At 47.6% G+C, this 21,546-nt stretch overlaps 2 non-coding genes across 2 annotated transcripts; one reads left to right on the forward strand and one right to left on the reverse strand.

Annotated features, from left to right (window-relative positions):
• Positions 1–17,882: 17,882 nt before the first annotated feature.
• TRNAR-CCG (transfer RNA arginine (anticodon CCG)) lies at positions 17,883–17,955 on the forward strand. Its single transcript has one exon. It is a non-coding gene; the product is annotated as a tRNA-Arg (tRNA).
• Positions 17,956–19,126: 1,171 nt separating this feature from the next.
• Positions 19,127–19,199, reverse strand: TRNAR-CCG (transfer RNA arginine (anticodon CCG)). Its single transcript has one exon. It is a non-coding gene; the product is annotated as a tRNA-Arg (tRNA).
• Positions 19,200–21,546: the final 2,347 nt, after the last annotated feature.

Consider the following 21,546-nt stretch of genomic DNA (forward strand, 5'->3'; position numbering starts at 1 on the left):
CAAAAGGACTATGAGCCGGCGGCCATATTTGATTTTTCCTGGAGCAATAATGGATAAAAAACACTAAAAAAGGCACACCAGAGCGGCGAAATTATCAGGTAGAGCATTTATTCTTTACAAGCTATCGACTGATGTTTATTTTGTGTGAAACGTTCATCTCTGGTTCCCTTTAACATATGTAGCAATTTTGGCGGCAATAGTATGGGGACTTGCTATTCACTGCTAAAGTTGGCATGAAATTACGCGAAATTTCGGGATATTTTATGCGAAATTATGAATGACTACATGAAATCAATTGAATTTTCTAATCGTAATTACGTATAAGCGTAATTGTGAAAGTGTACGCGAAATTTAGCGAAATCGTAATTTGGTGATTCATCACTAGAATACATACCGCAGTGACGCAGAAAGATGGATCCAATGACGTCCCTCCTCGTCGATGAGCATTCCACAATCCATCTTCCTGCCGGCAGGTATGCATGACATTACACAACGGGAGTTGTTTCTCAAGAAATTGACAGTCATTGGAAAAATTGTCGGGAAAATCGCATAGTGGGTACTGGCCTTTAAGTCATTGGGAATTGAGATTTAAAAAAAAAGCCCGATACTTACCTAAGGGAGAGGGACGGTTCTGGATCCTATAGAGCCCTCCCTCTCCTCTCCCGGTGCCCGTTACAATGCGGGATTCCCAGTAACAGCATTCGACCGATTTGGTGAAATGCTGCTGTCTCCGCCACCGAAGGGAGGCTTCAGAAGTCTTCAGGAGCCCGAGTGCTACCGAAGATGGGCCGCTTTATACTGCGCCCGTGAGTGCCCTCTCTTGTGTAGACGCACGTGCGCAGCATGGAGCCACCTGTCTTCTGGAGGACTCGGCTCTCGAAGTCTTTCGAAGTCCCCCGCGGCAGGGGATTCAAACCGAGGAGCTGCCACTGCAACGAGTGGACTGGAAGAGGAGAGAGAAGGCTCATTAGGACCCAGAGACTTCCCTCTCCTTAGGTAAGTATCTGGCTTTTTTTTTTTTTTTTTTTTAAAGGATACCCGAAGTGACATGTGACATGATGATAGACATGTGTATGTACAGTGCCTAGCACACAAATAACTAGGCTGTGTTCCTTTTTTTCTTTCTCTGCCTGAAAGAGTTAAATATCAGGTATGTAAGTGGCTGACTCAGTCCTGACTCAGACAGGAAGTGACTATAGTGTGACCCTCACTGATAAGAAATTACCCTTTTTATCTCTTTTCTGTTCTCAGAAGCCATTTTCTGCTAGGAAAGTGTTTTATAGTTGGAATTTCTTATCATCGAGGGTCACACTGTAGTCACTTCCTGTGTGAGTCAGGACTGAGTCAGCCACTTACATACCTGATATTTAACCCTTTCAGACAGAGAAAGAAAAAAAGGAACACAGCCTGGTTAATTGTGTGCTAGGCACTGTACATACATATGTCTATCTCATCATGTCACATGTCACTTTGGGTATCCTTTGATCTCGATTTCCAATAACTTTAACACATGAACTGGTCTGTTTATAGAGGTATAAACTGGGGACTCGTGTGCAACAGCACCAGGTTAGATAAAAAAAAACCAGGCAAAGACAGAAGTACAACAACATAGAAAACATAAAAATAATATAGAATTTTGTATACATGATTTATTGAAATGCTGTGAAGTAATTGTACAGATTTTATAGTTTCTAATCACAATTACCTTTTTGTGTTAAATTCAGTGTCAGCATTTGATAGTACAAGCCCTTTCATTATAATTAATTATGTGTTTACAACTAAGATAGAGAAATGATAGATTTACAATCCATAGCAATGTACAAGACGGGGCATTTACTTTACTAGGTCGTTGCCGGGTCAGATTTTTTCTTGTATCACAAAACTATTCCTTAAAATTCTGCTGCCTACTTAAAACAGAAGGTACTTCCAATTACAGCAAAGTACCGTATTTTTCGGACTATAAGATGCTCCCGACCATAAGAAGCACCCAGGCTTAGAGGACAAAAACCAGAGGAAATATTCATACTAAACCTGGTGCCTCCATGGTGAAGGGGCATCTTGTGGATTATGCCCCCTTTGTACCTCTTGTGTCTCCGTGTGCCCTCTTCTATACCCCTTGTGTCCTCCTCTATGCCCCTTTGTGTCCCCCTTGTGTCCTCTATGCCCCTTTGTGTCCCCCTTTGTCCTCCTCTATGCCCCTTTGTGTCCCCCTTTGTCCTCCTCTATGCCCCTTTGTGTCCCCCTTGTGTCCTCTATGCCCCTTTGTGTCCCCCTGTGTCCTCCTCTATGCCCCTTTGTGTCCCCCTTTGTCCTCCTCTATGCCCCTTTGTGTCCCCCTTGTGTCCTCCTCTATGCCCCTTTATCCTCCATTTGTCCGCCCCGTGTCCTCCTCTATGCCCCTTTGTGTCTCCCTTGTGTCCTCCGTTTGTCCCCGTGTCCTCCTCTGCCTGGGTACAGTACAGGGAGTCCCTGACATTGCGGCGGGTTGGAGGTTCTTATTGGCAGCCGTTCACAGGTCAGCAACTCCCAGGAAATCCCTGCATTTGGACTGAGTCTTATAGTCCAAAAAATACAGTAGTCCCCATTATCTGGAACTCAGGCACTAGGAAGTCTTAACTAACTAGGGGATAACAGGGACTTTGTTTTTGGAGTGTTTTAAATACTTACCGAGCCCCCAGCAACGTCTTGTAGCCTTCCTCTTGCTCCTAGCGGCTTCCGGCATCAGTGCATGGCTCTCAGCATGTCACATGATCCAATGCAGGTCAGGTGACACGCTGGCTGTGCATGGGAGAAGCCGGAAAGCCGCTAGGAGCAAGAGGACGGCTGCACAATGTTGCTGGGGGCTCGGTGAGTATTGGGGGGGGGGGGGTTGAGGTTTTGTGCAGCTTTATGTGAGCAAGTAAAATATCCCATAATGCATCACTACTGAATATGCAAATCATTGCTTAATGTCCCTGAAGGGGAAACACAAATCCAAATGTGTGTGTAGTACAACTAGGAATAGGACATTAGTAGCAAAGAAAAGAATCTCATATTGTTTCCAGTACAGGAAGCGTTAAAAAAAAACAAAAAACTTCAGTTGTTATCTATGCAAAATAGTTTCTCTGAGCTATTCGACCGAACGACAGACCTGTTTTCTAAAGCACTTACAGCGGACCTGAACTCAGTACGTCCTCTCTGCTCCATAAGATAAGAAACAGCATAACAAGCTTTAAAGAAAAACGCTTCTTAGTTACGGCTGACACAAAACCCGCAATACATCTGCAGTGTGTCTAGTTTCTGCTTTCATGGGAGCAGAAACATGGTTAACATCCTGTGTGTGCCAATTAGCTGCTCTGCCGTGGCAGTCAGCTGACACAGCTGAGGGATCAAATTACAACTTGTGCTTAGTCACAGAGGAGGGGGAATTAGACAGACTAAGCTCTCTAAATACATACAGGGTACATTTCTATATGTTTTCCTTCTGTCCTGTGCAAGAGATCAGGTCCACTTTAAACAGCCAAGAAACAGCGAGAGACTGCTTGCGATAAGGTTTAGTACAGGAAAGTTCAAAGGGTCATTATTTCTGCTTTGTTATATAGCTTGTAAGACAGAGTGTGGATTCTAAACTGCAAAACGGCAACTGTGACGGTATGAAGCAATGTTATATAACTGAAAATAAAATTATGAGACTCTTTTCTTTGATACTAATGTTCTATTCATTATCCGTACTACGCATACTATTCAATATATCATACGTTTTTTGTTAGCTTCAGGTTCCCTTTAAATAATTTAGACTATACAGACTTTAAAGAGACTCTGAAGCCAGTCTTAATTCATGTTTTTAATTTCTATTAATGTTAAGCACTATAGCTAGTGCTAAACCGCCGCATCCCCGTGGCAAAGCGAGAGGTTTATACTCCCCAAATCCCCTGTGTAAAATCCATGGCATTCTTGGTGGTGGATTTTGCTGCCCGGGAGGCAGAGCTTTCAGCTGCAGCTCCGCCTCCATGTGCGTCAATCTGCCGGCGGATCTCCACCTCTCCCCCGCCCCTCTCTGTGAAGGAAGAGTGAGAGGGGCGGGGAGAGGCGGCGATCAGCCGGGATTGATGCGCTGAGAGGCAGAGCTGCAGCCCTAAGCTCTGCCTCATCAGGAAGCGCTCTCCAGACCAAGCAGAGGGGATTTGGGGGGTATAAACCCCTCGTTTGGCCACGGGATGTGGTGGTTTACCACTAGCTATAGTGCTTTACATAAATAGAAGTTAAAAACGCGGATTTAGACTCGCTTCAGAGTCTCTTTAAATTATTTTTCTTGTAGCTTATGTATTTTTTTCAGAGACTTGCCATACAACCATAAAATCATACAGACAAAATAGTAACAAAAAAGGTTAAATATATCTGCCTCCTGTAGACCTTGTCATCCACCCGCCTTCTGCTCCCGACTATACTGATAAACACATGCTGTCAATAAGTGTTAAAAGTTAAAATGCACTTTTTTATGGTACAAACTATTTCATTAAAATTAATGATACGTTCGCAATTTGACGTAAAATAATTATATAGCTCTACAAATAATTAACCGCGTCGTAAAAAAAATTGGATGACACTTTACGAAATAAATTAAGAAAACAAAAAATCGTTGAAATATATTATTAATTTTTTTTTTAAGATATTACTCCTTGCGATGCGAAATCCACCCTAAAAAGTTCAGAACTTCCTCCACTGGTTAAGTCGTTAGGCTGCCCATCAAAGTGAAGCATGAGATGATGAGGGAAGGAGGCAGGTAAATGCAAAGGCTCAGTGCCCTGAGTGTGGGCGTAAACTCTGACTGACCTTCCTTCCTCTGCCGTGTCCCTACACGAAAACTGTGCCGGTAGTGTGAGAAACGTCTCCCTATCATCTCCACCGCTCCTGCCAAGCTGCAGAGCGGTGATTTGCCTCTGACACTGAGTGCTCTGTGAATCACCAAGGAGCGGCCCAGTGTCTTGTAAAACTCTTCTTTGAAATGTGTATTAGGTGAATTTACTCTAAGCCAAGCAATGTTAAATTTTGTGCAATAAATTAGACTCTGATATTTCCCAATGTCTCGTTCTTGGCGTGCACAGCAGCACATTCGCTCGTTCCTCCTGGTTAACCCACATGTTCCCTTTGAAGGGCTGTAATTAGCTTGAGAATATCTACAACAGGTGCAAGGCTTAGGCCCGGTTCACAGTACAGTTCTGAGCCAAAAGGATCCGGTTAGCAGATCCGGTCTACACTTCACCGGATGGCTCTGTCCGTGGCCCGGTTCACGTAGTGAAAATGGATCTGGTCAATGATTGATCGGATCCGTTTTCACTCAGCAAACACATACCTAATCTTCAGTAGCAGCCGTCGGAAGAGGCTTCCTCTTCTTCTGCTGTGACTACACAGCACGTCATGTGACTAGTCACATGACGCATCATGTAGTCACATGACGCGGAAGAAGACGGAAGCCTCTACCGCCGGCTGCTACGGAAGATTAGGTATGTATAAACTCTCCCTCACCCACCCGCCCAGCTGCTGCACCCTCCTCTCATCCTCCCGTCGCTAGATTCCCACCGGCCCATGCCCCCATCCCCCGTGGAACGGTCCATTTCTTCACCAGTGTGAAGAAACATTCCGTTTCCCATTGCCCCAATGCTGCAGTATTTTTTGTCCGGATCCGTTCCGCTGGGCAGAACAGTCCGGAAGATTAGGGCCTGCAGCATTTTTTAGATCCGTGGACCGGAACGTATGGAACATATCCGTACCAACGGACGCATGTGAATGGATCTATAGGTTAACATTGGATCTATTCACATCCGTTCCGTTTGTACAGTATACGTTCCGGTTACGTTCCGGAAAAAACCGCTAATGTGAACCGGGCCTAACAAGCTTGTCCTAAACACAGCTAAAACAGCGTAATTGATCATCGCCTTCAGGTAAAGTCCCCCTGAACTCCCCCCGCACCGAAGGTACAGAGGTTGCCAGAATCCTGCACACCTGCTTCCTGGGCACCACCATCTCCAGTGACCTAAGGTGGGGGGAAATGTCACCAAAAACCAGAAAAAAGCCCAAGGCGACTGTTCTGTGTCATTGAAAAAATTTGGACTGTCACAAGATCCTTTGACCTGCTTGTACTCTGGTACCACTGAGTCAATTATAGGCTCCTCCATCATCGTTTGTTATGCAGGGGCCTCCGCTAGCAAAAGGTATAAACTATGAGTCATTAATGCCACAGAGAGGATTATCGGCACCCCCCCTTCTCTCCTCCTCTACACTGTGTTCCAGGGCTGTCAGGATCCCTCTCACCCTGGCAACGGTTTTCTGGATCTTCTCCCCTTGAGCCGGTGTAATGTCTGATTGCCAGGGGCGTAGCAATAGGGGGTGCAGAGGTAGCGACCGCATCGGGGCCCTTGGGGCAGAGGGGCCCCGATGGGCCCACCCTCAATTACAGTATTAGCTCTCTATTGGTCCTGTGCTCATAATAATCACTTCTATAGATACTTTGAACAGTAGTAATCATTAACAAGCTATTCCCCATCCCCTTCTTGCACCTCTGACTCTGTAGTTGCCATTGGCAGGTTTTGGTCCGCCGTATCAATTGTTATGTATAGAGTGCTTGGGGGGCCCCATTGTAAAACTTGCATCAGGGCCCACAGCTCCTTAGCTACGCCACTGCTGATTGCGCTGCCGGGAAGCTCCCCTCCACACTGAGTAGCACGCATGCTCAGTGTGAAGTGAATTATGCTGCTGGGGGTAAAATAATAAATATCTCCGCTTCCACATATCATATACTCACAAAATTTTCAGGGTAAGGAGAGGATCTCCCGAACGAGCTCTATGCCAAATTGCAGCCCCAGAGCCCCGCTGGTTCAGGAGATAGATTAGAGAAACCTATCTCGGGAACCAGTGGGTCTCGGGGGCTGCCATTTGGCATAGAGGTAGTTCGGGGGGTCCCCTCCCTACCCTGAAAATTTGGGGAGTGTAAGAGGTGTGGGAGTGGAGATATTTATTATTTTACCCCCAGCAGCATAATTAAATAGGAACTGTGGTCGCTCAGTCTCCTACTGCGCATGCGGTGCAGCGCAAATCCACAGGCAGCGTAATCAGACACAACACCGGCATAGGTCCTCATCCACCAGGAGCCCTAGACACAGAAACTCCTTCTTTCCCTCCAATAACTCCCCTTCCTTGGTCGGGCCACACCACTGTACACCTTGTCATCTTGTACAGTCACTGTCCTGTTAAGTACTACTATATATCAGTCTATTGTACTACTGGGCTTGACTGTGCCAAAAATAATTCCATGTACAAACCCTCTGTTCCTGGCAAATAAACCTGATTCTGATCAAATAAAGTTGTTGATTTCTCAGAAAGGTGGGAGGAGGCACCCTTCAACCCCCCCCCCCCACCCTAAATATAAAACAGCTGGGGAGCAGTATGAAATGAATAATACTACCACGGTTGAGGAAGGAGAGTAAGAATTACTCAATTTATTTAGTTGCTAAAGGATGATGCATTTCGTGGGCCTTTTCTGCTTCTTCAGTTGACAAAATACAGTTTGTGTAACTCGAGTACCTCAGGCTTCGGCGCTCCCAAGTCCGAGGAGCTCAAGCTACAGACACTGTATTTTTTGACCTGAAGAAATGGCCTACGAAACGCGTCAGCTTTCAGTGTGCAATACATGAAATAATCCTTCCTCTCCCTCCTCTACTGAGGTTAGATTATTTGTTATATACTGCTTTCCAGCTGTTCACTATTCTTAGGGGTGGCTTCCTTCCTATGGATTACTACACCACATATGTTCTGGAGTTCATCCTTTGCATTTCATCCACCAGATACACCCATTATTTCTCAGGAGGACTGGGACAAACATGCCCTATGGCCTCTGGCTGGTGGCCACTATCAAAACCCATAAACGCATAGGAAAGAGAACACACCCTCTTTGCAGGGCTGGCCCGCTCATGAGGCGGGGTGAAACTTTTGCCTCAGGCGGCAAATTTCCAGGGGCGGCATCCGCCCGTCCGTGCGGGGAGCCGGCCGCCGAGCTGGAGGGGTAGCTGGCAGGACGGGGGTATTTTGGCCTAGCGGCGGGGAGGGGGGTCGGACCCCCCCCTCCCTCGCCTGGGTCCCCCGTCCTCCGCTCCCCTCCAGCCTTACATAGAAGCAGCCGCTATTTGTAAGAGGCACGGGCGGGGAGGACTCACCTCTTCCTCGATCCAGCGTGCGCTCCACTGACATCACTTCCTGCAACGCTGCAGGAAGTGATGTCAGTGGAGCGCACGCTGGGAAGAGGTGAGTCCTCCCCGCCCGTGCGTCTTACAAATAGCGGCTGCTTCTTCTATGTAAGGCTGGAGGGGAGCGCAGTTCGGGGGACCCAGGCGAGGGAGGGGGGGGGGGTACGACCCCCTCCCCGCCGCTAGGCCCAATACCCCCGTCCTGCCAGCTACCCCTCCAGCTCGGCGGCCCCCCAGAGCGCCCCCCACCCCACCCCGGGGGGGTGGCGGCGGAAAAAAATTTTTTGCCTCAGGCGGCAAAAAGTCAAGGGCCGGCCCTGCCTCTTTGCATTCTAAAGTTTTGCGAGGGATTAGCACTCAGAATCGGAACAGTTCAGATTTTCATACAGGAATTTGGCCTTTCCAAGTAAAATTGCAAAAATTGGAAACTACTTTGTTCCGTGCGCAAATTGGCTTCAGCAACAAGAATTTTCAGCAAACACTGCGTTAACACAATGGCTAGAAAAATGAAAATTGGCATCCCCTACCCTGGTCCCCTGAATCCTCCGATCCATGTGGAAAAAACACTCCTTCTGCCACTCTAACGTGGCCTTCGGGGATCCTCACATGTCTGCCTCAGGCAGAAAATAGTCTAGAACCGGCCCTGAGGGGAACATGTACAAGACACTCCAGGAATATGGATGCACCAGGTTTAGTATATATATATTTTCCCCTGGGTTTTGCTCTCTGAGTCTAGGGGCTTGATTCACTTAGACAAATAGCATGCCTTATGCGAGTTAACATGCCTTATCCGAGATAACACACCTTGGGCTCGATTCACAAAGCGGTGCTAACCCAGTTAGAGACTTTAGGCGTGATAACCATTGCACCACGCTGGTGAAAAGCCAGTTTAGGCGTGATAAGTTTAGGTGTGATAAGTTTAGGTGTGATAAGTTTAGGCATGCTAAGTTTAGATAAGTGTAGATAGCGCGCAAAGTCCCGCACGCAAAGCAGCGCTATTAAACTCTATGCGAAGTGCACCAGATTTTGCTAGCGCAAAACTTTTGATCAGCTGTGCACTGCGGTGCTAACGCAGTTGGTGCTTAAACTTATCATGCCTAAACTTATCACACCTAAACTTATCATGCCTAAACTTATCACACCTAAACTTATCACGCCTAAACTTATCATGCCTAAACTGAGTTTAGGCGTGATAAAGGGCTTTTCACTAGGGTGCTAACTGTTAGCACTGCTTTGTGAATCAGGCCCCTTATCTGAGTTAACACGCCTTATTAGAGAGATAACACCCTATCAAAGTTAACATGCCTTATCAGAGTAGCATAGCAAGCGCTGCAAACTTATGCCTGCTAATTGACAACGTCACTCGTCCTGCCCTGAGCCCCTGCGGGTTTGTAGTGCTCGCTATGCTACTCTGATAAGGCGTGTTAACTTTAAAAAGGCGTGTTAACTCGGATAAGGCGTGTCATCTCTGATATGGCATGTTAACTCGGATAAGGCGTGTTATCTCTGATAAGGCGTGTTAACTCGGATAAGGCGTGTTATCTTTGATAAGGCGTGTTAACTCGGATAAGGCGTGTTATCTTTGATAAGGCGTGTTAACTCTGATAAGACATGCTATTTGTCTTAGTGAATCTAACCCAAGGTGCGTCTTATATGCCAAAAAATACAGTATGTAACTTTTATTCATATTTTCCCTGCAGATTCACTTTAAGAATGCATTGGCAAGATTGGTAAAACCAACTATTACCTTAATGTATTAGCGTTAATAAAACATCATCTATATATATAAAATCGGATGTATGTATGTATGTATGTGTGTGTGTATGTGCCGCGATCACGTGAAAACGGCTTGACCGATTTGAACGAAACTTGGTATACAGATCCCTTACTACCTGGGATGATATGTTCTGGGGGTCTCGCGGCCCCCCTGCAAATGTGGGCGGAGCTACAAACAGCGAATCAGATTTCACCCATTCAAGTCAATGGAAAAAATGTAAAAGGCTGCCATTCTCACAGTAATCAAGCCAGAGTCCCCACACTTGGCACAGTTGGTCACTTGGTGACCGAGGTTACAAATCCAGGAAAAGTGGGCAGAGCATAAAACAGCCAATCAAATTTCAGCCGTTCATTTTCAATGGGAAAATGTAAACTGCAACCATTCTTACACTGTTAATCGCAGGGTTCTCAAACTTGCCACAGTTGGTCACTGGGTGATTGCGATTAAGATTCAAGAAAGTGGGTGGAGCCTAAAAAAGCCAATCAAAATTCACCTATTGATTTTCAAGGTGAATATTTAAACTGCTGTCATTCTTACACTGTTAATGGCAGAGGCTTCAAACTTCCTACAGTGTGTCTTTGGGTAACTAGGGTCCAAAATCACTAAAGGGGCGGGGCCACAAACAGCCAATCAGATTTCCTTGGTGGATAAACTGCTTCCATTCACACATTTTTGATGCCAGGAACCTGAAAGCTCACAAACTTGGTCATTGAGTGACTGTGTCCAGGTTACAAAAAGTGGGCGGAGCCAAAAAACAATTTGACTAGGAAAATATAAACTGTAGGCATTCTTACACCGTTAATGGCAGTGTTCTCAAACTTTGCACAGTTGGTCACTGGGTGAATGAGATTAAGATTTTGGAAGGTAGGTGGAGCCTACAACAGCCAATAGAAATTCATCTTTCGATTTTCAAAGGGAATATTTAAGCTGCTACCATTCTTATACTGTTAATAGCAGATGCCTCAAACCTGGTACAGTCGGTCACTGGGTGATTAGGGTTCAAATTCAGAAAGGGGGCGGAGCCACAAACAGCCAATCAGATTTGTTTATTTTTCAATGGGAATATACAAAGTATTGATACCAAGGACCCCAAAGCTGATAAACTTGATAGAGTGACTGTATGTCAAGGTTAGAAAAATTGTGCGGCGCCAACAACTTAATTTTTTACATGGCAGGGTTCCCAAACTTGACACAATTGGCCACTGGGTGACTGGGATTAATATTTAGAAATGTGGGTGGAGCCTAAAAACAGCCAATCAAAATGTACCTATTGATTTTCAAGGGGGAACATTTACATTACATTTTACTCCGTCTAATCTGGGCTGCGTGTGTGTTCCAATACACCAAGCGTCACATGCTAATTATGTGACACTTGGTGTAATGGAGTGCACACGCAGCCCAGATTAGACCTAGAGGACAGCGTGCTTCTGAGCCGAAAGCTATGCGCCGGCCAGAAGTGAAGAGGGAAGAAATATGTTCAGGTCAAGGGTCAAGCAAGTCGCCGGGACACCGGCATGAATAGTGCACGAATAGCGGCAGACGGAGGGGGCAGGAGGAGGTCACAGTATGTACTTTTGACCCCCCCCCCCCCACACACACACACACACTGGAGTTATCTGTTTATTCAGCTGTGGTATCCTTTAATGGCCGAGGTCTCAAACCTGATAGTCAGTTATTGGGGACTGGGGTCCAAATTCACTTAAAGAGGAACTGTAACGACAAAACGGCCCCTGGGGGGTACTCACCTCGGGTGGGGGAAGCCTCAGGATCCTAATGAGGCTTCCCACGCCGTCCTGCGTACAGCCGTGACGCAATATTTACCTTCCTGGCTCCTGCGCAGGCGCTCTGATGCCTCTCGGCGCCGAAGTAGGCGGAAATACCCGATGGCCGTCGGGTCTGCTCTACTGCGCAGGCGCAAGTTTCCGGCGCCTGCGCAGTAGAGCGGACCCGACGGAGATCGGGTATTTCCGTCTATTTCCGTGCCGAAAGTCGCCACAGCGCCCCCGCTGGAGCCAGCAAAGGTAAATATTGAACTGACAGTCGGCACAGTCGCCGGCTGTTCGGAGGGCTGCGGCGAGACCCCCGTGGGACAGAGGACGGCGTGGGAAGCCTCATTAGGATCCGGAGGCTTCCCCCACCCGAGGTGAGTACCCCCCAGGGGAGGTTTTTGTTGTTACAGAGTGTCTTTCACTTAAGTGGGTGGAGCCACAAACAGCCAATCAGATTTTTTAAATTGATTTCAGCCATTCTGTTATTGGCAGGGTTTTCAAACTTGACACAGTTTGCCACTGGGTGACTGGGACTAATATTCAGGAAAGTGGGTGTAGCCTACAACACCTTTTGATTTTCAAGGGGAATAATTACATTGCTGCTATTCATACACTCTTAATGGCAGAGGCCTCAAATCTGGTACAGTCAGTTACTGGGAGACTGGGGTTTAAATTCTGAAAAGGGATTGGGCCAAAAACAGCCAATCAGATTTGTTTAATTTCAATGGTAACATGCAACTTATTGATGCCAAAGACCACAAAGCTCATAAACTTGGTCAGTGAGTGACTGTATGTCAAGGTTAGTGGGCAGAGCCAAAAACAACTTTTTACATGGGAAAATATAAATTGCAGCTATTCTTACACTGTTAATGGCAGGGATCTCAAACTTGACACAGTTGGTCACTGGGGGACTAGGATTAATACACAGAAAAGTAGGTGGAGCCTACAAGAGCCAATCAAAATTCACCTATTGATTTTCAAGGGGAATATTGAAACTGCTGTCATTCTTACACTGTTAATGGCAGAGGCCTCAAACCTGCTACAGTCGATCATCAAGTGACTGTGGTTCAAATTCACTAAAGGGGTGGAGCCACAAAAATCCAATCAGATTTGCTTTTTTTGGATAAACTGCTTCCATTCACACAATTTTGATGCCTGGAACCCCAAAGCTCACAAACTTGGTCGACTGTGTGTCAAGGTTATAAAAAGTAGGTGGAGTCAAAAACAGATTTTCTGGGAAATTGTAAACTGCAGCCCTTCTTCACTGTTAATGGCAGGGTTCTCAAACTTTGCACAATTGGTTACTGGGTGACTGGGATTAAGATTCATAAAAGTGGGTGGAGCCTAAAAAAGCCAATCAAAATCACCTGTTGATTTTCAAGGGGAATATTAAAATTTCTGCCATTCTTGCACTGTTAATGGTACAAGCCTCAAACCTGGTACAGTTAGTCATTGGAGTTCAAATTCAGAAAAGGGGAGAGAGCCACAAACAGTTTCTTGGAAAATACAAATTATTGATGCCAAGGACCCCAAAGCTCATAAACTTGGTCATTGAGTGACTGTATGTCCAGGTGACAAAAAGAAGGCAGAGCCAAAACCAAATTTCACTGGGAAAATGTAGACTGCGGGCCTTCTTACACTGTTAATGGCAGGGTTCCCAAACGTTACCCTGATGGTCACTGGGTGACTGAGATTAATATTCAGGGAAGTGGGTGGAGCATATCATAGCCAATCAAAATTCACCTGTCGATTTTCAAGGGGAATATTTAAATTGCTGCCATTTTTACACTGGTAATAGCAGATGCCTCAAACCTGCTACAGTTGGTCATTGGGTGACTGGAGTTCAAATGCTGGAGAGGAGCAGAGCCACAAGATGCCAATCTGATTTGTTTAATTTCTATGGGAATATACAAATGATTGATGCCAAGGACCCCAAAGCTCACAAACATGGTCATTGAGTGTTTGTGCGTTAGGGTTAGAAGAAGTGGGCGGAGCCAACACCAGCGAAATACATACCCGGGTAACGCCGGGTCATCAGTGGGTGGAGACAAATACAAATTTCACTGGGAAAGTGTAAACTGCAGCCATTCTTACACTGCTAATGGCAGGGTTCTTAAACTTCGCACAGTTGGTCACTCAGTGAATGGAATTAATATTCAGAAAAGTGGGTGGAGCCTACAATAGTGTATAAAGCTTCACCTATTGCTTTTCAAGTGGAATATTTAATTGCTACCATTCTTGCACTGTTAATGGCACAGGCCTCAAACCTGGTACAGTTGGTTATTGGGTGACTGGGGTTCAAATTCAGAAAAGGGGGTGGAGCCACAAACAACCCATCAGATTTTTTCATTTCAATACAAATTATTGATGCCAAAGACCACAAAGCTCACAAACTTGATCATTGATTAATTGTTAGGGTTAGAAAAAGTGGGTGGAGCCGACACCAGCCAAATATATTCCCGGGCAACGCCGGGCAATCAGCTAGTCAATAAATAAAATACCTTGTGAGAATGTCAAATTCCATTCCATCAGCGGTGTTTCCTTTTTCCGGGGCTGAGAGGAAATCAATAGATCAATTTTACAACCTACTCTAACTGGGGACTATCTGTGTTGCAAGCAGCTTGATTTGGATAGTGCATTGTTCTACTTTATTGTTCTACTGTAACCTTAAAAAAAATAAATTCGTTCAATTTGCCTGGGGGCTGCGGCTTCTACCGACCCCCCCCTCTCCCGCAGACGTCCTGTGCCCGCTGCTCGCTTACAATTTTTGCGTCTTTAAAGTTGCAAACAACTGCGCCTGTGTGGCCCTGTCCACATTCTTCCTCGCTCCGGCTGACGTCGCTGGGAGCTCCGTGCACTGGCTCGGGCACAGGAAGTCTCTGGGGGGCCTGTGTGGCCCTGTCCACGTTCTTCCTCGCTCCCGCTGACGTCGCTGGGAGTTCCGTGCACTGGCTCGGGCACAGGAAGTCTCCGGGGGGCCTGTGTGGCCCTGTCCAGGTGCATCCTCGCTCCCGCTGACGTCGCTGAGAGCTCCATGCACTGGCTCAGGCACAGGGAGTCCTCGGGGGGCCTGTGTGGCCCTGTCCACGTGCATCCTCTCTCCCACTGACATCGCTGGGCGCTCCGTGCACTGGCTCGTGAACACAGGAAGTCTCCGGAGGGCCTGTGTGGCCCTGTCCACATTTTTCCTCGCTCGGGCTGACGTCGCTGGGAGCTCCGTGCACTGGCTCGGGCACAGGAAGTCTCCGGGGGGCCTGTGTGGCCCTGTCCACGTGCATCCTCGCTCCCGCTGACGTCGCTGGGAGTTCCGTGCACTGGCTCGGGTACAGGAAGTCTCCGGGGGGCCTGTGTGGCCCTGTCCACGTGCATCCTCTCTCCCGCTGACGTCGCTGGGAGCTCCGTGCACTGGCTCGGGCACAGGAAGTCTCCGGGGGGCCTGTGTGGCCCTGTCCACGTGCATCCTCGCTCCCGCTGACGTCGCTGGGAGTTCCGTGCACTGGCTCGGGCACAGGAAGTCTCCGGGGGGCCTGTGTGGCCCTGTCCACGTGCATCCTCTCTCCCGCTGACGTCGCTGGGAGCTCCGTGCACTGGTTCGGGCACAGGAAGTCTCCGGGGGGCGGTAGAAGCCACAGGTAAGTTGAACTAGACTTGATCTGCACATGATCTTCTATTGTCCTCCTCTAGAATCACCTCCTCACATTCACAATAGTAGTACAGAGGCGCCAACAGGGTATAAACAATATTTCTTTAAAATAGATAAAATGAAGTAGGTATTGTTTTTACCCTGTTGGCGCCTCTGTACTACTATTGCAGCTGTTTCCACCCCTGGTGGAGGGGATTCTTCCTTTTTCCCGATCTACAGAGAGCGACTTCTTAATCCTGAGTGGGGACAGGTCTAATCTCCCCACCTGCCTTCATAGTGGTTACCTGGACGGTAACCCTTGTTTGTGAGTATAACCTGCCTATACTTACCTTCCATACCCAATTTACAGTACATACTACACTATACTGGGCTCTCGGCGTCTTCCCTTATACTCCTCCCATTCAGGTTTATAAGACTTTGCACGCGTTTCACCCCTCCTCTGGAATGCCCTCCCACAACACATCCGTCACTCGCCAACCTTTGTTACTTTTAAACGCTCTCTTAAAACTAATTTGTTCCGACAAGAATATGCGCTACCTTAGGCCGCTTCCCTTTGTCCTAAGACCAAATTGCACTCCTACTAGGTATCCTAAAACACACTGCCTCTATATATTTGTATTTGTATACTACCCCTCCTCCTGTTCCCCCATATAGGAGCCCATGCACCTAACGATTTTCCCGCCGATATACAGCAGATTCGATCATTGTGATCGGATCTGCTGTGAAATCGTTGCGCAAACGCTGACAGAACGATCGATTTCCGTCCGAAATCAATCGTTCCCGTCGATTCCCGTCGATCCGTCCGTGCGGAAGATTTTGCTCGATCACCGGCGGGTCAGGAGTGCGTCGATAGCGGCGTTCGAATGCCTGACAACCAACGCTATCTGCAATACATTACCTGCTCAAGACGGCGCGACTCCCCCGGTCTCCGCTGTCTTCTTCTCCGCGCTGGGCTCCGGGTCCGGCTGGCTTCACTGTCCCGGCAGGAAGTTTAAACAGTAGAGCGCCCTGGCTTCACTGAACTTCCTGTCCCGGCAGGAAGTTTAAACAGTAGAGCGCCCTCTACTGTTTAAACTTCCCCGGACAGGAAGTTCAGTGAAGCCACCAGCCGGACCCGGAGATCAGCGCGGAGAAGAAGACAGCGGTGACCGGGGAAGTCGCGCCGTCTGGAGCAGGTAATGTATGCAGGGGGGGGGGGGAGGGGGGGGCAACAGTTTCACAGATTGTGATCAGTTTCATGCTGAAATCGATTCACAATCTGTTTGCAGTAAAGGCAGCCATACAATCCCTCTCTGATCAGATTCCATCAGAGAGGGATCTATCTGCTGGTCGATCTGATGGCAAATCAAGCAGTGTATGGCTACCTTTAGATTATAAGCTTGCAAGGGCAGGGCTCTCTCCCCCTTTTGTGTCTTGGAAATCATTATACATTTTATTTATCATGTTACTTTTATCACTGTCATTACCAATATATTTTATATTCTGTATTCTGTATCATTTTTTTGTATTTTGTCACTAATTATGCATCTTATATATTGGTGTACACCATTGTCTGTATTATATACCCCATGTTTGTTTCTTACTTTGTACAGCGCCACGGAATATGTTGGCACTTTATAAATCAATATTAATAACTATTTTTTTTTGTAAGGTTAGAGTACTCCTTTAACTCAAAGGTGTTGTGAATGAATTTAGCTGAGTGTACATCACTGAGACCTGACTGAACCTGCATTTGTAACATTCTATTATGAACCTATTACTAAATGAAATGACTTTGACTTGTTTTTCCATAAATTGAAGATATTGCAGGAGACTTGTTGGAGGAGGAGCCCTCATTGTGGGCGGGATGTTAGACACTAAGGCACATGGATAAAGGAGGCTTGTCTTCTGCTGAACAGCGAGGTGTTTGAATGAACTTGTCGTTCTGCGGCCCCTGAAACAATACAGAATATAGTTAGTCAGTAAATTTGGCAGCCACGGCCTCTTTGGCTGAGTCTGGCTCGCTGCCTCGCAAGTTAATTTAACTCTAACATGTCTCTACAGGGCTATCTCTTTACTATTAGAAAAGGATCATTCATATCTCCTAACCCCAAACCCTCACTACGGAATAAGGCTCGTCCCGCTCAGAGGTAAATCATAGAATTTCCACATAATGCCGGCCTGGATAATGGGAATGCTGTGATTCCAGAGGAAGGTTCTCTGGGGTAGACTTTCCTTTTACTCCCGTTACCTCGAGGCCGTCCTCTCTTTACTATTAGCAAGAACAATATATTGTCTCTAAAAGTAATCCTATGCAAAAAGAAAGTTTGCCTCCTTAAAACAAGGCTTTAATTTCCTCCTAGGGGAAGCTAGGAGTATTTGTCAGAGGACCCCTTTTATCTTTGATGACTTCACAGCCTCAAGGCACTAACTCCATTGTGCATACTTCAACAATGCATGCACTGCTAAGTGGTGATCGCTCTGACACATGCAGTGGCCCAGTGGCCTAATGGATAAGGCATCAGCCTCCGGAGCTGGGGATTGTGGGTTCAAGTCCCACCTGGGTCGACTCAGGTAATATTTTGAATATTGCCCAAGATGGCTAGGCTGCACCACTAAAGCACAGAGGACTCCAATATATGGCAAATACCCGACAAAACCCTCTAATTAGTGTGTGTGTACTAAAGATTGTCAATGGCATGCTGATAATTCCAGCTTAAATGCAAATTGTATGCAGTTTGTTAGCAGTGAGCAGTTACCAGGCAGTTGTGAGAGTTTGAGAGGCATTTCACTGCCCATCAACTGTCCATGGAAAAGAGCTCTTAACCTCCTCAGCATTACGCCACTCAGGAGGTTTTGCAACCTAGAGTCCCCCCCCGCATAAATCTAACAGATTCCATGGGCCTGATTCACAAAGCGGTGGTAACTCTTTGCACCGCTGAGTTAGCACCGCTTTGTGCTCTTTATCGCGCGCAATTCCGCGTGCAGCGCCCATAGGGTTTAATGGGTGCATCGCGCGCACTGCACCGTGCGCCGCACGATCGCGGGAATTTCGCGTGAGTTTCATTTTATCACGCCTAAACTGAGTTTAGGCGTGATAAAGGGCTTTTCACAGGTGTGCAAACACTTTGCACCGCTTTGTGAATCAGGCAACTTGTCTGTAAAAGCTTTAGCTAGCACTAGGCTCGCTAGTAGAGGTGGTCGCCCCCCCCCCCCCCCCCCCCCCCCCCCCGATCGCTGCTGATCCCCCCAGTTCCCCCGCTATTACGCTAATACATTACCCAGCCTGGATCCATCGACTGCGGAGCCTCCCCGAACAGCTCCAGTTTCTGTATGGGAAGGATGGGTTTGCGCCAGGGCCGGCCCTAGACTATTTGCCGCCTGAGGCAAAAAAAAAATCTAGTGCTAGCTGAAGCTTTTACAGACATGGAATCTGTTAGATTTATGCTGGGGGACTCTAGGTTGCAAAACCTCCTGAGTGGCGTAACGCTGAGGAGGTTAAGACCTCTTTTCCATGGACAGTGAAATGCCTCTCAAACTCTCACAACTGCCTGGTAACTGCTCACTGCTAACAAACTGCATACAATTTGCATTTAAGCTGGAATTATCAGAATGCAATTGACAATCTTTAATACACTCACACTAATTAGAGGGTTTTGTCGGGTATTTGCCATATATCGGAGTCCTCCATGTGGTGCTGCCTAGCCATCTTGGGTAATTTTCAAAATTTTCCCTGAGTCGACCCAGGTGGGACTTGAACCCACAATCCCCAGCTCCGGAGGCTGATGCCTTATCCATTAGGCCACTGGGCCACTGCATGTGTCAGAGCAATCACCACTTAGCAGTGCATGCATTGTTGAAGTATGCACAATGGAGTCAGTGCATTGAGGCTGTGAAGTCATCAAAAATAAAAGGGGTCCTCTGACAAATACTCCTAGCTTCCCCTAGGAGGAAATTAAAGCCTTGTTTTAAAACGGCAAACTTTCTTTTTGCATAGGATTACTTTTAGAGATAATATATTGTACTTGCTAATAGTAAAGAGAGGACGGCCTCGAGGTAACGGGAGTAAAAGAAGGAGAAAAAGTCTACCCCAGAGAACCTTCCTCTGGAATTATAGCATTCCCATTCTCCAGCCCAGCATTATGTGGAAATTCTGTGATTTACCTCTGAGCGGGACAAGCCAGGTGGGACTTGAACCCACAATCCCCAGCTCCAGAGGCTAATGCCTTATCCATTAGGCCACTGGGCCACTGCATGTGTCAGAGCAAGCACTCAGTAACACAAAAAGTTGTATACATACCTGGGGCTTCTTCCAGCCCCATCCGCTCGGATTGCTCCTACGCCACCGTCCTCCATTGCCCGCAGCTTCGGTACCGGGTCCCGTCACTGACATCAGTCGGAGCCAGTCTGACATAAGAGAAGTGCGCCCTTTGTGTATCTCTCCAGGTGCTGGATAGATACGCAAAGAGCGCACTTCTCGTGCGCAGACTGGCTCCGATTGGCGGCAGTGGCGGGACCCGATATCAGAGCTGCAGAAGACTGAGGACGGCGGCGTGGTAGCGATCCAAGCGGATGGGGCTGGAGGAAGCCCCAGGTATGTATATAGCTTTTTGTGAATTTTTTTCTATTTTTTTTTAAACTTAATAAAGCACAAATTCTATTTCACTTGCTGGTCTTATAGAACTTTTTTGGAACTATTCTTTTAGTGAGATCTCCTTTGAACAGGAAGCATTGCGTCCATCCTACACTGCGCCCTGAAGCTGGAGCCTCCCCTGCCTCGGCCCTGCCCCCACCTACACTGCGCACTGAAGCTGGAGCCTCTCTCGCCTCTGCCTCACCCTGTGCCCCCTCTTACACTGCGCCCTGAGACTGGAGCCTCTCCTGCCTCAGCCTGGCCCTGCCCACTCCTACACTGCGCACTGAAGCTGGAGCCTCTCTCGCCTCTGCCTCACCCTGTGCCCCCTCCTACACTGCGCCCTGAAGCTGGAGCCTCTCCTGCCTCGGCCCTGCCCCCACCTACACTGCGCACTGAATCTGGAGCCTCTCTCGCCTCTGCCTCGCCCTGTGCCCCCCTCCTACACTGCGCCCTGAGACTGGCGCCTCTCTCGCCTCTGCCTTGCCCTGTGTCCCCTCCTACACTACGCCCTGAGGCTGGAGCCTCTCTTGCCTCTTCCTCCGCCCAGCCCGGCCCCTACCTACACTGCGCCCTGAGGCTGGAGACTCCCTCACCTCTGCCTCGCCCTGTGCCCCCTCCGACACTGCGCCCTGAGACTGAAGACTCTCTCAGCTCTGCCTTGGCCTCGCCCTGTGCCCCCTCCTACACTGCGCCCTGAGACTGGAGCCTCTCTCGCCTCTGCATCGGCACGGCCCTGCCCCCAAGCTATGAACGCAGACTCTTTAGCAGCACACATTTGGGAGATGCGCTCCGAGTTCCATCTTGAAAATATGCCTTTCCTTTTTCAATAATCAACAATGAATCCTGCAGCAGTATTTGGCAGACATGCTGGCTTTTGTTAGGTTAGCAGTGAGTCTTTGTGACTTGCTGCCACGGGACATCTGATCTCCCAGCTTAGCCGGGTCTCAGAGGGATCTTGTGTAGTCATGCCACCCATGGTGATTGCAGCTCTCTTCCCCACACTGCGCTCCACATGTACGGCCTGATGCAAAGCTTTACGTTACGGTCACACTGAGGCGCTGCATTGCAAAGCACAATGTAGCTGAGAAAATATTAATGACACTTCTCAGATAGTTAAAGTTTATTGAGGTAATGTATTCCAAAAAGTATAATCAATTAAAACTTTAAAACTGCAGGAACAGAGCACCAGTCAAATCATAACCGCAGGGCCGGTTCTCTCATGAAGTAAGGTGAAACATTTGCATCAGGCGCAGATTTACAGGGGCAGCATGTTTGTACTGTGTTTACACTAACAGCATACAGTCAGAGTAGGAGGAGAAGCGAGAGGAGAGCGAGGTGAAGAGGTCATTTTGGGGAAAAGCAGCTTGTTGTGCTGTGTGAGGAGTCTGACAGTGAGTGAGGAGGAGGGAGGCAGGAGATCATCATTGGGGAAAAGCAGCTTGTTGTGCTGTGTGAGGAGTCTGACAGTGAGTGAGGAGGAGGGAGGCAGGAGAGCATCATTGGGGAAAAGTAGCTTGTTGTGC

This window comes from Hyperolius riggenbachi, chromosome 3 (genome assembly GCF_040937935.1).
Source record: "Hyperolius riggenbachi isolate aHypRig1 chromosome 3, aHypRig1.pri, whole genome shotgun sequence".
NCBI lineage: Eukaryota > Metazoa > Chordata > Amphibia > Anura > Hyperoliidae > Hyperolius > Hyperolius riggenbachi.